Consider the following 14,787-nt stretch of genomic DNA (forward strand, 5'->3'; position numbering starts at 1 on the left):
TTAAAATGTTATATTTTAAAAAGTACATAGGATAATAACAAAGGGATACATACATACATAGAAACAAATTCTCCTTTGTCAGCCGAGACTGTTAAAACACACGTATTTGAGAAAAAATGTTCGTTAGCATTCAAAGCTATTAGTGACTCACTAAATCTTTTTTTTTTTTTTTTTTTTTTTTTTTTTTTGAGACGGAGTCTCGCTCATTGTGAAATGACTACAGCAATTTTACAAAGCAAAAAAACAAATAATATTAATTTGCTTATAAATTATCAATTGCTTCATAATGAACCACTTTGAGACTTAGTGACTAAAAACAGCAGATGTTTTATTGCTCACAGGTCTGTTGCCAGGAATTCAGGCAGGGCTTAGCAGAGATGTCTAGTCTCTGTGAGGTGTCAGCTATCTTCACTTAACTGGGGTGGAAGGTCCAAGATGGCTTAACTCACATTGCTGAAGTCTTGGTGCTGCCTCTTGGCTGAAGTTACTTGATTCTTCTCCACAAGGCCTCTCTCCATTCAGGAGTTTAGCCTAAGCTTTCTTACATGATGACTGGCTTCCAAAAGAGTGAAGGAGGAGGAAAGATGCTAATTCTCTTAAAGCCTGAGTCTGGAACTGGCATTATATTCTTCTGCAGTATTCCATGACGGAAGGACTAGAATGGTGGAAAAGGGAAATAGACATTATGCGGCTTGATCATGGGAGGAAATTTTGGCAGTTATCTTTGCATCTAACCTAACACACCTTGTTATATTGAGAAACCTACTACGTAACAGTGAAACTATTGAAAGAGAGAAGGCATATCAGTTGAAATGCTTTTGGCTGCAGTAACAGGAACCTTACTAGATGTCCTTATTGTTTAAGCCTTTTTAAAACAAATCCTAATAGCTAGATGCATGGAGATAAAATCATTCCCAGGGTTGGTTACTTCTGCATCTGGACAATATTGTCAAGGACACAGGTTTCTTCCTTCTTTTGGCTCTGCCATCTTTAAGTGTGTTGTTCTCCCGTCTGGCTTGCTTTATGGTCCTAAAATGATTCCCTCAGTTCCAGATTACAGACAATGTTCAGAGACCAAAAAGGGGAACACCTTTATCTTCTGCCCCTTTAAAAGATTAAGGAAACTCTTTTTCCCCGGCAGGTTTCTCTGTCCTGTGTTATTAACTGAAATTGCTTTGAGTGCTTATGTCTTTCACTGATAAGGGAGGTAAGGCCTCCATGGTGGGATTAGGACAATTGCAATTTATATCTTAGGGCTAAGGAGAAGGCCAGCCTCTCCTAAAGGACACAGACACTCAGGGGAGAATGCATGAAATTAGGGCTGTGTTAAAAAGGCAGAAAAGGGAGATAAATAGATGAATGTTGAGTTTGCAACAGTAATATCTGCTTTGATAGGTAATCTGATTCCCTTGTATAGGTAAGAAAGTGAGACACTGAGAAAAAATCCAGACTCCTGTCCTTCCTTATAAGATGTTACATATGTTTAAAATATAAAATATTAATAATTACTTACTTGCAAGAGTTGTAGACTAGAGATTGAGAGCTAATTTCTGGGACATAGTTTAAGTTCCCACTGAGATAGCAACTGATTACCCCGTAGGGCTGTAGGGCCTTAGGGCCTCCTTCGAGCCCCTTAACGGCCTTAGCCAACAATTTCCATGACTTATTTAACTTTCAGTGCTATCGATTATATCAGTGCCCTTGAAATCATTCCCTCCGTCTTCTCCCATCCCCAATCTCACACATATCCAGTTTGCTTTAATATGAAAATATTTGCTAAATTATTGAATCAAGGGTAGAGAAGTATAATTTTTGTTTTTCTCCTCCTTCAGATGTTCTTAATTTTTGTTTCTGTTTTTTTAATGATACATATGACAGGTGTGAAATAATGTCAGCTCCAGGCATTACCGTGATCAGTGAATAAGGTTGCTCATTCAGTGAAGTCCAACTGCTTGAATTATTGTATCATGCAACATCGGTCTACTTTATGGTATTTGTCAAGTGAGATAAGCCCATTGAAAGTCTCTTCACTGTAAACAACTATTCAATAATAAAGGATAGAGAAAATGGCTTCTGATGCACAAAGGAAAGGAATCATTTTCTTTTATTTTTATTTTTTATAGAAAAAAATTTTTTTTTCACAGAGATGAGGTCTCAATATATTGCCCAGGATGGTCTTAAACTCCTGGGCTCAAGTGATCCTCCCATCTCAGCTTCCCAAAGTGCTGGGATTACAGACATGAGACACTACACCTGGCCAAATCATTTTCTCATTCAGCAAATATTATGAAATATTGGTATATGTGAAACACAGAAGAAAAGTAGGGATTCAAATGAAGTAAAATATATGCCCTTTCACCTCACTCATCACTGTAATTCCTAGAGTATCAATTCCATGAGGGGAAGGGTTTTGTCTTCCATTGTTGTCTCTCCTGTACGGCCTAGCATTGTGTAGATATGTTGATGGATAAATGAATGAATATATAATACATATATACAAGACGAAGTATTGATGCAAAAACTAGTGAGAGTATTTGAAGCATTCAAAGAAATGGAGTATACATGTAGGAACATTTTTAATAATATGCTTGGACTATTTTAATATGAACCCAGGGTTTGTTTTTATCAGTTATGGTAAGATGACAGACACAGAGGCCATTGCCTTTACAAGAAGAGTTTTTTATACAATTCTAGAGGATAAGACGCATGGTTTGCCATGGGACCACTTGCAGGGAGAAGCAGGGAGAGTGAGAATGAGTGAGAAATGAACTGATGCTAAGCCTTTATTACTATAGTGGCGGTAAGTTGCAAAGTGGAGATGTGCGGGCAAGAAGCAAAACACACATATTGGGGCTAGTGGTTGGAGGGTTTGTAGTGAGATTTCTGAGGTCCTGAGAAAACACAGGGATGGTAGAGGTATAAACAACTTTGAGCCTCCAGCACTGGCCAGTGACTATAAGCTACCACATCATCAATTACAGGATATCAAGAATAGTCACTGTACTATTGTATTCTATGGCTCTTCCATGATGTCACTAATTTAGCAGTTGTATTTTTCAGAGACAGATAATAGGATGTATTAACAGAGCATGACAGTGCTTATTTGTAGTATCCAAAACAGTAAACAAAGGCCTTAGTTACTAAGTTGTTTCTGTTGGCTGCTAATGTCAAAGAAAGCCTTTGAGGTTTCTCCTGACATTTATTCTTGTGTTTATCAAGTATAGAAGAGTTAAAGCTTCAGGTAGGCTATTATTATTGTTTTACTTTTTGCAGGTTAACCACAGTGATAAATCATTTGACAGGGTCCCACCGCAGCTCTTAATTCTGTCAGTCACTTCAGAAAGATCTTCCACTGGGATTCTGTTCTGTCTTAGGGATAATTCAACAATGATACATGATACATTCTAAGAACTTAAAAAAAAAAAGGCAATGCCTAAATGCGTGGAGTATGAGTAATAAAAAGAAAAATACATGTTCTCGTAGTTTTGTGGGTAGAAAACTTGAGCATTTGGAGAGAAAGCATTAAAAAAAAAGCTGTAGGAATTAAGTGATAAAAGACACTCACCTCATTTCATTATACCTATTATATGTGATAAGGTGGATATGTTTAAAAATCTAATCTGTGGATGTTTAAAAATCCAATCTGGTTGCCTTGAGCTTGTATTATTTGCCTAAATTCTTTTGTTGTAGCTATCATTATTAAAAGGAGAGTTAGATTTTAATTGAATTCTTGATAGACAATGAATTTATTGAATACTCATTGGGTTTCTGTTTGACATTGTCTAATAAGAAATTTATTTCTTTTAATCTTGCTTGGCAACATAGTGGTAAATGAATAACTAACTTATATATTCCCCCAAATTACCTTAAAGCCTCCTAAATGCCAAATATACTTTTATTTTTAAATATCTTTCAGGTGGTACAATATAATTTGCTTATCTTTCTGGATATGTGTAGCTTTTAAAAATTATTTTTATATATTATTTTATATATTATGTTTTTATGACTGGGATTATACTGCTGCATGTCATACTTTTCTTGTAAATGGCTACTTCTTATATTTAAAATATCCAGTTGAATACCTTCTTGTGAAACTTCCTTTATTTATGGTTTACCAGTTTGAAATTTGTAATCAAGTATACAGACAATAAATTGACTTTCATTACTGGTTTTGGAAATGATTATCCAAAGGGAACTTTTGGGGCTAGCACCTTGGGGAGGAAGGGGCAAGTGAGTATGGACAGAGTAATATAGTGTTTAAAAGGTCAGGTTCTGAAGAAAGCCTGGTTCAAATCTCTGCTCTCTTAATTCTTAGCTCTGTGACCTTGTACAAGTTTCTTAAACTCTGTATACCTCAGTTTCTTCTTCTGAAAAATAAGAATGATTATTGTGTCTACCTCATAACATTGTTGTAAGCATCAAGTGAATCAATACATTCAGAACAGTGGTCAATAAATGTGTATTGTTATTTGTGGGAGGAGGTATTGAGTCAGTGGGGAGAATGTGGAGGCTAGAAGAAGGAATATTTCTGCAGGTTTGGATATGCCCAATGATAAGAACAATTTAGGGTAATTATTAAAAATAAACCTTTCTATGTCTTCAATCAGAACACCTGGGGGGAGGGTTCTATCTATTTTTTAGCAAATACCCCAGCTGATTCTTAGTATCAGTTAGTTTAGGAAACTGTGATACGGTAGACAGAGTACAGGCTTTAGGGTCAGACAGATGTGGATGCTGATCCATCCATTAAACAATTATGTGTAAATGTCTACAGGTACCATTCTTTGGCTACAGCAGATACTAAATCTGATAAAAATATTTCTACGTTTATCCTTATAGACCTTATAGTATATATTGGGATTTCCACTCTAAGGCACCAACCAGGGCCTCATTGAGTGACTTTAATGGACTTATTTTTTATTTTTTTATTTTACAGACATAGTCTTACTCTGTCAATCTGCTCAATCCATCCTCCTGCCTCAACTCCTGAGTAGCTAGGATGACAGGTGCACATCTCCAAGCCTGGCTAATTTTTTTTTTTTTTTTTTTTTTGTAGAGATGGGGTCTCAACATGTTGCCCTGGCTGGTATCAAGCTTCTGGGGTCAGCAATCTGTCTGCCTCAGCCTCCCAAAGTGTTGGGATTACAGGTATGAGCCACCATGCCCAGCCCATATTTACCAGATTTGGAATACCAAAAAGTATTTGACAGTGATTTGAATTGGAGTTCAGTTTAATATAATTGCTGTCCTTATCTACTTCTAAGATCAAAACGGGAACAGAAACCCTGTTTTGTTTGTTTTTTAGTAAATGAATTAAAGAACACTAGTATTAAGATCAATGTAAGAGTGCTATTTAATTTAATACTGTGAAAAGTAAACATTAAAGATAAAATACGATTTTCTTGTAATCTTTTGAGTATTGCAGTTTTTATCCTTTGATTTGCAGATTCTGGATATATCTCCCACTGGCTATGGTGGTTTTCTCTTCTTTCTACTGTTGGTGCTCATGCATTAAGTACAGTATTTAAAAACATTAAAAACAAAAATGCATTTTGGACATTGCTGTCAAGGAAATGAGATGTTCATTCTAGTGGCATTTTAGACAGCTGAAGCTTACCTCTTCAAGAGCCAGAATTACCACATTTTGCACCTTCTAGTTATATTGTACATTTCCATCTCTTTACAGAGTATATTGAACACTCTTAGGGCTATAATTTACTCTCACACAAAGTATGATTTTTGGAAATTATGGAAGTATTGGAAGAAGGATACAAACTCACTTCTCATTTACTATTCAACCTGAGGCAATCCACTTTCCTGTTACCATTCCACTAAAGTTGAATCCTTGAACATAATGACTTCTCAATCCTTAGCCTTCCTGCATTTTAACATTTATCACTGTTAATAGCTTGTCCATTTTTCTAGATTCTAGGGCACTATTTCTCCTCTACCTCTCCATCCACACCTTTGCCCTACTGCTGCTGCCTCCTCCTTTCTGGTTATTTCCTTCTGAGGTCATCTTCAACACTCCTCTCTTCTCCATATGTATTCCTTCTCTGGCAGTGATTTCATTCTTCCACTTATGCATAAACTATCCCCAAATTTGTTTTTTTTTTTTTTTTTTTGAGACGGAGTCTTGCTCTGTCACCCAGGCTGGAGTGCAGTGGCCGGATCTCAGCTCACTGCAAGCTCCGCCTCCTGGGTTCACGCCATTCTCCTGCCTCAGCCTCCTGAGTAGCTGGGACTACAGGCGCCCGCCACCTCGCCCGGCTAGTTTTTTTTTTTTTGTATTTTTTAGTAGAGACGGAGTTTCACCGTGTTAGCCAGGATGGTCTCGATCTCCTGACCTCGTGATCCGCCCGTCTCGGCCTCCCAAAGTACTGGGATTACAGGCTTGAGCCACCGTGCCCGGCCTCCCCAAATTTGTACTTCCAACCCTGACTTGTCTACCAAGCTCTAAATCTTAATATCCAACTTGTGTGAGCATCTGTTCTGGACAATTCACCAATGTCTCAACATTCACACAGCCAAATCCAATTCGACTACCTTCCCCCATCTTAAATTTTATTATTAGTCATAAATTGTTATTATTACGAATTATTAAAATAGAATAATTATCTTACTTTCTTAACTTTCCTTTTTGCATCACACTGTCAAGACTAAGTAGAAATTTTAGGGCAGTGTAAGGAACCAGAAAAATTGGCCATTCTTTAACTGTGGCCCTATTGAAGCATCATTTGAAATAGCTCAAATTTATCTTCTTTTTCTTACTGCTGTTTCAATTCCGGTCTTTGCTGTCTTTCTTGTAATAGCTTTTTAGTCCTTGTCTCCTATCTCTCCTCTTATTCCAATGCATCTTTCAGATTGCTGCCAGAGTCTTAATATGAATTTGATTATGTAATCATGCTATTTTATAAATATTTGCTGCTTTGCCATGTCCACCAAATACAAGGTACATACCCTTGCCATACCATCCAATATATTCCTTCTTCTGACCCAAACCCATGTTCACCGCACATACTCAGGCACCAAAGGTGATGTGCCATTTATCTTATCCTATTCTGTCCAACTTCCTAGAATTTGCTCCAAATATTATTTACTTATTTATTTATTTGTTTATTTATTTATTTTGAGGCAGAGTCTCGCTCTGTCGCCCAGGCTGGAGTGCAGTGGCACGATCTTGGCTGACTGCAAGATTCGCCTCCCGGGTTCACGCCATTCTCCTGCCTCAGCCTCCCGAGTAGCTGTGACTACAGGCGCCCACCACCATGCCTGGCTAAGTTTTTTGTATTTTTTAGTGGAGACGGGGTTTCACCCTGTTAGCCAGGATGCTCTCGATCTCCTGACCTTGTGATCTGCCCACCTCAGCCTCCCAAAGTGCTGGGATTACAGCCGTGAGCCACCGCGCCGGGCCTATTATTTTTAATAATCTTTTTGCTTTTGGTTGAAATTTTCAGCATCCTTCAGGCCAGATTACATGATTTTCCTTGTGAAACCTTCCTCAGCTCCCTAGGAAGGGCTCTGTTATGATGTGCTCCTCTTGACTTATTTATTTATTTATTTGAGACAGGGTCTCACTGTTACCCAGGCTGTGTGCAGTGGCATGATCTCTGCTTACCGCGATCTCCACCTCACCAACTCAAGCAATCATCCCACCTCAGCCTCCAGAGTAGCTGGGACTACAGATACGAGACACCACACCCAGCTAATAACTATATATATATAAAAGAAATGGGGTTTGCTGTGTTGCCCAGGCTGGTGTTGAACTCCTGGGCTCAAGGGATCCACCCATGTCCACCTCCCAGAGTGCTGGGATTACAGGTGTGAGCCACTTCTCCTCTTGACTTATTTATGTTAGTCTTCTCAGGACCTGGCAAAGCACTTTGAGCATAATGTTAATTTCTTTTTAAAAATTCAAATTACTCATATTTAGAAATTATCCTTAAAAGGAACTTTTCATTACCATTTAGTTCTTTATTTGTAAATTTCCTTTTTGGATTTCTTAGAAAACGAAAGTAGTATCATCATTGTCATAATCACTTTGACAAACATTTAACAAATGTCTACACTGTTTATATACAATTGAGGTACAGAAAAATTTAATAATTGGTTTAACACTCATCAACTGAGTGAACTGTATAATAGAACTAGAGTGATGTTTCCTGATTGTACTTCTCCAGTGCTGCGCTGCCATGAAGCCATCAGTGAGTACTAGCTGAGATTATGGGAGCCAGCCACATCTTCAGGTCTTCAAGTTTCATTTGAAGTACGAGGTCATAACCTGACTCCTACTTGACACATTTCTAAGCTTAGTGGCTAATATAATTTTAAACAAGTCTCAAGGAAATTACATGAAGTTAGACAAGTCTAGCCAATGTTTAAATAGCAACTGATTTCTCAGTATCCTAGGAAACTGCATCAAAAGTAGGGACTCAAAGACTCTTTAAATAGAGGGAATGTCAGGATCTCTTCAAGCTTCACAATCAAGGGTACTATTAATTAACAGTTTGTGTAGGTAAGCATGACAACATAGAGTAAAATTAAGAATATACACGAATGCCTTTTGCTAAAGAACAAATCTAGCCAAACTGAACAAAATAAAAAAGTAATTATCTTTCTAATCTAACTTGCCTACAATTTTACCACAATTTTTACTACTGTATATTAGTCCATAAAAGGACCCCATACTAGTAACATCCTACAGTTATAGTAAAATATATGATATTGAATGTCAATCTATTTCATAGGATAAATTTTTCTGTTTTTATAGAATTTACTTGTACAAGGAATGAATACATTAATTAGCCTAAAAATCCTCACTAGTTCTTAGTTATTTGAGTGCATTACTATTAGTAGTATTTATGTTAATAATATATATAAGGGGTTAGTATTATAAACAGTAAAACATCACATATTCATCATATTTATTAGATTGAAAGGTCATTAAGTGTGCAAATAATAATTGTTCCAGGTTACTTAAGCATTTTTCAATATTTCATGTTCCCAAGATTCTTTTAGCTCTTTCTTCTCTCCTCTCTGGCTTGACAGGAAACTTGCTATTGTTACATTCACCTATTATTATGCATTAACAAGCAGGTGATAATTAGTGGTGATACTAAAACTAATTGTAAAATGGTTGAAACCATAAGATGACCTCTACTGCTTTAGAAGTAGTTTGACTGGAGACAGTAGAGTAAATACATTTTTGTTTACCCTGCATTCCACAGTCCAAGAGTTCTGGCGGCAGTTCTGCGACTGTTTTTCGTCACAGACTGTTGCAGGATTCGACATTTCCCTAGAGCATGCTGCCCCCTGTTGGCCATTTAAAGCAGGGCACGTTCCGAAGGATCCTGGTGAAGCCTGCAGTGTAATTTCTCATTCCCAGTAACACATAATTTCTGAACATAGAAATTTGGATTTTAAATGTCTAAAGGCTTTATCAAACATTTTAATTGTAAATAAAAATTATATAACATCCCAAGGAACCAAATAATCTTGAATACTTTCTACAAAACACTTTAATACAAAGATGCTGTAAAAGAATAAATTTTATGGCCGGGTGTGGTGGCTCACTCCTGTCATCCCAGCACTTTGGTAGGCTGAGGCCAGCGGATCACCTGAGATCAGGAGTTCGAGACCAGCCTGGCTAACATAGTGATACCCCATTTTTACCAAAAATACAAAAAATTAGCTGGGCATGGTGGCGATCGCCTGTAATCCCAGCTACTCGAGAGGCTGAGACAGGAGAATCACTTGAACCTGGGAGACGGAGGTTGCACTGAGCTGAGATTGTGCCATTGCACTATAGCTTGGGCAACAAGAGCAAAACTCCGTCCAAACAAAAACAAAAAACAAACAAACAAATTTTATCATAGCTACTTTTGAGTTACATGAACAGGAGAAAGAAAATTAGCCCTGAAGAATTTGTTTACTAGAATTTTACAGTGAATCTCCTAAGGCTGAATTTCTCTTATACTTATTTAGTCTTATAAATTCAGTATCACTTATTGAGTGATGGTGTACGTGAAAACTAAATAACTTTGGCCTAAATGAAAATGTTGGGTATTTAAAATGTCATTAATGTACAAAATATTACTATGTCTTAATTTTTAAACAATTAAATATAAAAAAAAGTTTATTAAGTGTCAGAACCTAGTACAGGCAGTGTACTAGGTTCTGTGAATACCACGGTCCCAGTTGACCCTTGAACAACTTGGGGGTTAGGGGAACTCATGCACCTACATATAGGTAAAAAATCTGCATATTGGCCAGGCACGGTGGCTCACACCTGTAATCCCAGCACTCTGGGATGCCAAAGTGGGAGTACTGCTTGAGTCCAGGAGCTCAGGACCAGCCTGGGCAACATAGCAAAACCCCATCTCTACTAAAATTACAAAAAATTAGCCGGGCGTGGTGGCACACACCTGAGTCCCAGCTACTTGGGAGGCTGAGGAGAATCACCTGAGCCTGGGAGGTCGAGACTGCAGTGAGCCGAGATCATGCCACCACACTTCAGCCTGGGTGTCAGAGAGAAAATCTGTCTCAAAAAAACAAACAAACAAACAAACAAAAAAATGCAGTTTTTTCTTTCTTTCTTTTTTTTTTTTGACACAGAATCTCACTCTGTTATCCAGGCTGGAGTGCGGTGGCATGACCATAGCTCACTGCAACCTTGAACTCCTGGGCTCAAATGACCCCCCTGCCTCAGCTTCTGAGTAATTGGGATTATAGGTGTGCACTACCAGGCCAGACTAACATATATACATATATATTTTTTGTGGGGAGAGTGATGGGGGAGTCTTGCTAAGTTTCTCAGACTGGTCTTGATGCCTGGCCTCAAGTGCTCCTCATGTCTCGGCGTCAGCCTCCCAAAGTGCTGGGATTACAGGCATGAACCACTGTGCCCCAGCCCACATATAACTTTTGACTGCCCCCAAACTTAACTACTGATAGCCTACTGTTGGCTGCAAGCCTTGCCCATAACATAAACAGTTGATTAAAATATATTTTGTATGTTATATGATTATATACTGTATTCTTAAAGTAAGCTAGAGAAAAGAAAATGTTATTAAGAAAATCATAAGGAAGAGAAATATATTTACTATCCATTAAGTGGAAGTGAATCATCATAAAGGTCTTCAACCTTCTCGTCTCCATGTTGAGTAGGCTGAGGAGTAGGAGGAAGTGGAGGGGTTGGTCTTGCTGTCTCAGGGGTGGCAAAGGTTGAAGAAATCCACATATAAGCAGACCCACACAGTTCAAAATTTTTTTTTGTTTAAGGGTCAACCGTAAATAAAAGACACAGGGTCTGGGCCTCTAGAATCCATCTAGGGCAAGACAGAGACATCAAGAGTATTCTAGAACAATAAAAGAAGGTACAATATATAGAGAGTGCTTAGGGAGAATTGAGGAAGAACTCTGAACTCCAACTTGGATTATGGAAAATAAAAGACAAATCAGATGTATTAGTCCATTTTCATGCTGCTATAAAGAACTGCCCAAGACTCTTGGGATAATTGATAAAGGAAAGAGGTCTAATTGACTCCCAGTTCCGCATGGCTGGGGAGGCCTCCAGGAAACTTAAAATCATGGAGGAAACGGAAGCAAACACATCCTTTTTCACATGATGAAAGGAAGCAGAGGTGCCAAGCAAAGAGGAAAAAGCCCCCTTTAAAACCATCAGCTCTCATGAGAACTCACTATTATGAGAACTGCATGGGGTAACTGCCCCCATGTTTCAGTTACCTCCCACTGAGGCCCTCCCATGACGTGTGGGGATTATTGGAGCTACAATTCAAGATGAGATTTGGGTGGCGATATAGCCAAACCATATCACCAGATTAATGTAAATATTTTTTAATTGGTAGGCTACTTTATAGCTGAAAATTACAGACTTAAATTTACATCTTCCACAATTTTTTTTTTTTTCCTTGAGACGGAGTCTTGCTCTGTCACCCAGGCTGGAGTGCAGTGGCAGGATCTTGGCTCACTGCAACCTCTGCTTCCTGGGTTCAAGTGATTCTCCTGTCTCAGCCTCCTAAGTAGCTGGGACTACCAGCGCACACTACCACGCCTGGCTAATTTTTGTATTTTTAGTAGAGATGGGGTTTCACCATGTTGGGCAAGCTGGTCTCAATCTCCGGGCCTCGTCATCCACCCACCTTGGCCCCCCAAAGTGCTGAGATTACAGGCATGAGCCACCGTGCCTGGCCCCATAAAAAATTTAAACTCCAATTTTATATTGTTAGATTTCCATCCAAAGTGTATGTTACTCATTGTAAAATTGCCTTCTCTTCTCTTGAAGAAAAAACTTCAGAAAAATTGTGAATTCTTTCTGTGGTTTAGATGTAAATAATTTAACTTAATAACTAAAGCTTAGACAGAAATGACTAGCAGTTATAAAAGTGTGTATGTTTATAATCTCTCTGGACTTAATAGTCAGTGTTTTAGGAATGATCATGTTTGCTTTTTGTGGTCACTTACCAATATTATAATTATGCTGTCCCCCATCTTACAATTTAGGTTAATGTTTTGTAAAGACTGCTTCTCTAAATAGATTTTGTTTGTTTGTTTGTTTTGAGACAGAGTCTCACTCTGTCACCCAGGCTGGAGTACAGTGGTGTGATCTTGGCTCACTGCAACCTCCACCTTCCTCCCGGGTTCAAGTGATTCTTATGCCTCAGCTTCCTGAGCAGCTGGGATTACAGGCATGTGCCACCACATTTGGCTAATTTTTGTATTTTTTTTAGAGACATGGTTCCGCCATGTTGGCCAAGTTGGTCTTGAACTCCTGGCCTCAAGGGATTCTGCCTGCCTTGGCTTCCCAAAGTGCTGGCGAGGCAGAAGAATAGGGTCTGGAGGCAGAGAACCTAAAGCCAATTCACACTGACTTCCTAGAAGTAAAGCAAAAGGAAAACGCAAACTTTTCACGTCCAAGTAACAAAAGGACCAGAGGTTATTCCCTTTCTATTGCCCCTCCTTTTCTGCCTGGCAGATGAAAAATTGAAAATACCTCTGATTGGTCCCCTCATGCAACCAATAAGGGCAGTAGTGGGCCAAGTCTTCATTTGCATAGGAGTATAACTTTGTAACTTCATTTAAGCCTCTGATTGGTTGCTTTCCACAACCAATCAGATGTTTGCATAAGATGTAACTTTGTAACTTCACTTCAGCCTCTGATGGGCAGCTTTCTACAACCACTAGGACTGATTCATTTACATAGGTGTACACCAACTCACCAATAAGAAATTTCTAGAGGATATTTAAACCCCAGAAAATTCTTTAACTGGGGCTCTTAAGCCCCTATGCTCGGGCCCATTCCTTCCCTGTGGAGTGTACTTTCGTTTTCAATAAATCTCTGCTTTTGTTAATTCATTCTTTCCTTGCTTTGTGCATTTTGTCCAATTCTTTGTTCAGAACGCCAAGAACCTGGACACCCTCCACCAGTAACACTGGGATTACAGGCATGAGCCAGGGCTCCTGGCCTCGTCTGTAAGTTTTGGGAATACAGTTCCCTCCTGCTTTTAAATTGTGTATTTAAAATGAAAAGAAAAGTTGCCAGTTTGGAATGAATAAATGAATAAAATAAATAAATAAATGAACAAATAAGAGCACACACACACACAGAATACACACATATAATGACCTGCTGGAATATTTTTCGCAAACTTTAGTTACTCCTGTAATGAACTGCAAATCTTTGATATTTTTCTACTATTTACCTGTCTACTGCAAAGCCTTTTTCTCCCCTCCCACAATTGCTTACCTTCATTGTTATCTTTTTCTTATATTTTATGTCCCTTTAATATAGTATGGCATTGCTAGGTCTCAGAATTTTATATGGTTCAGTTGTTAATGCCTTTAAGATTTGCAAAATATTATATGATGTTCATGTTTTATTTTATTTTACTTTACCGTTAATAGTTTTTTAGACAAGGCCTGGCTCTGTCACTCAGGCCAGAGTGTAGTGGCACAATCATGGCTCACTGCAGCTTTCGCCTTCTGGGCTCAAGGATCCTCCTGCCTCAGCCTCCCAAGTATCTGAAATCGGAGGTATGTGCCACCACGCCTGGCTAATTTTTGTATTTTTTGTAGAGTCGGAGTCGTAACATGTTGCCCAGACTGGTCTTGAACTCCGGGACTCAAGCAATCTTTCCACCTCAACTTCCCAAAGTGCTGGGATTATGGCGTGAGCCACTGCGCCCAGCCCATTGTTCATATTTTAAAGTAAATTTTAACTAATTTCTTAGACAACTGAATGGGAAGTCATCTTTCAGCGTTTTAATCCAGGGGCTTTTTGTAGTATCTTGTCTCCTCGTCTCTGATTAGATGGTGTTTTCCAGAGTATTTTGAGTCTAAAAAAGAATCTATTGGGATATTTTTTAGTGGAGGTTAAAATGAATAAAATAATATTTTCCTCATCTGCTTAAATGTTGTTGTAATCCAGTTTTTGAACAGATACATTTTTTAATGGGTCAAAAAATTACAAAAGGTATAGGATAAAAAATTGTGATTACCTATTCATTTCCCACTTACCTGCCTACCCTCTGGATAGCCAGCATAATTGGTTTATTATAAATCATTCCAGAGTTTCTTTGTGTCTACAGAAGCAATGAAAAAGTACGTTTCCTTATTTTACCCCTTTTACTCAAAAGGTAGCATACTATACATCCGGTTTTCACTTTACTTTTTAGAAAGTTAATAATATACCTAAAGATCTTTCCATATTATTTACTTAAAGAGCTTTCTCAGTTTTTTTACAATTGCCTAATATTGCCTAATATTCTA

The 14,787-nt window shown here is 38.2% G+C and overlaps 1 long non-coding RNA gene across 1 annotated transcript in view; it reads left to right on the forward strand.

Annotated features, from left to right (window-relative positions):
- LOC103222542 (uncharacterized) overlaps positions 1 to 14,787 on the forward strand; it is a 44,936-nt gene that overhangs the window by 1,132 nt on the left and 29,017 nt on the right. The window contains exon 2 of the long non-coding RNA XR_005234786.2: positions 5,057 to 5,148. This is a non-coding gene — a long non-coding RNA (uncharacterized lncRNA). The remainder of the gene's footprint in view (positions 1 to 5,056; positions 5,149 to 14,787) is intronic.

The sequence above is a fragment of the Chlorocebus sabaeus genome, chromosome 18 (genome assembly GCF_047675955.1).
Source record: "Chlorocebus sabaeus isolate Y175 chromosome 18, mChlSab1.0.hap1, whole genome shotgun sequence".
In the NCBI taxonomy this organism is placed as follows: Eukaryota; Metazoa; Chordata; class Mammalia; order Primates; family Cercopithecidae; genus Chlorocebus; species Chlorocebus sabaeus.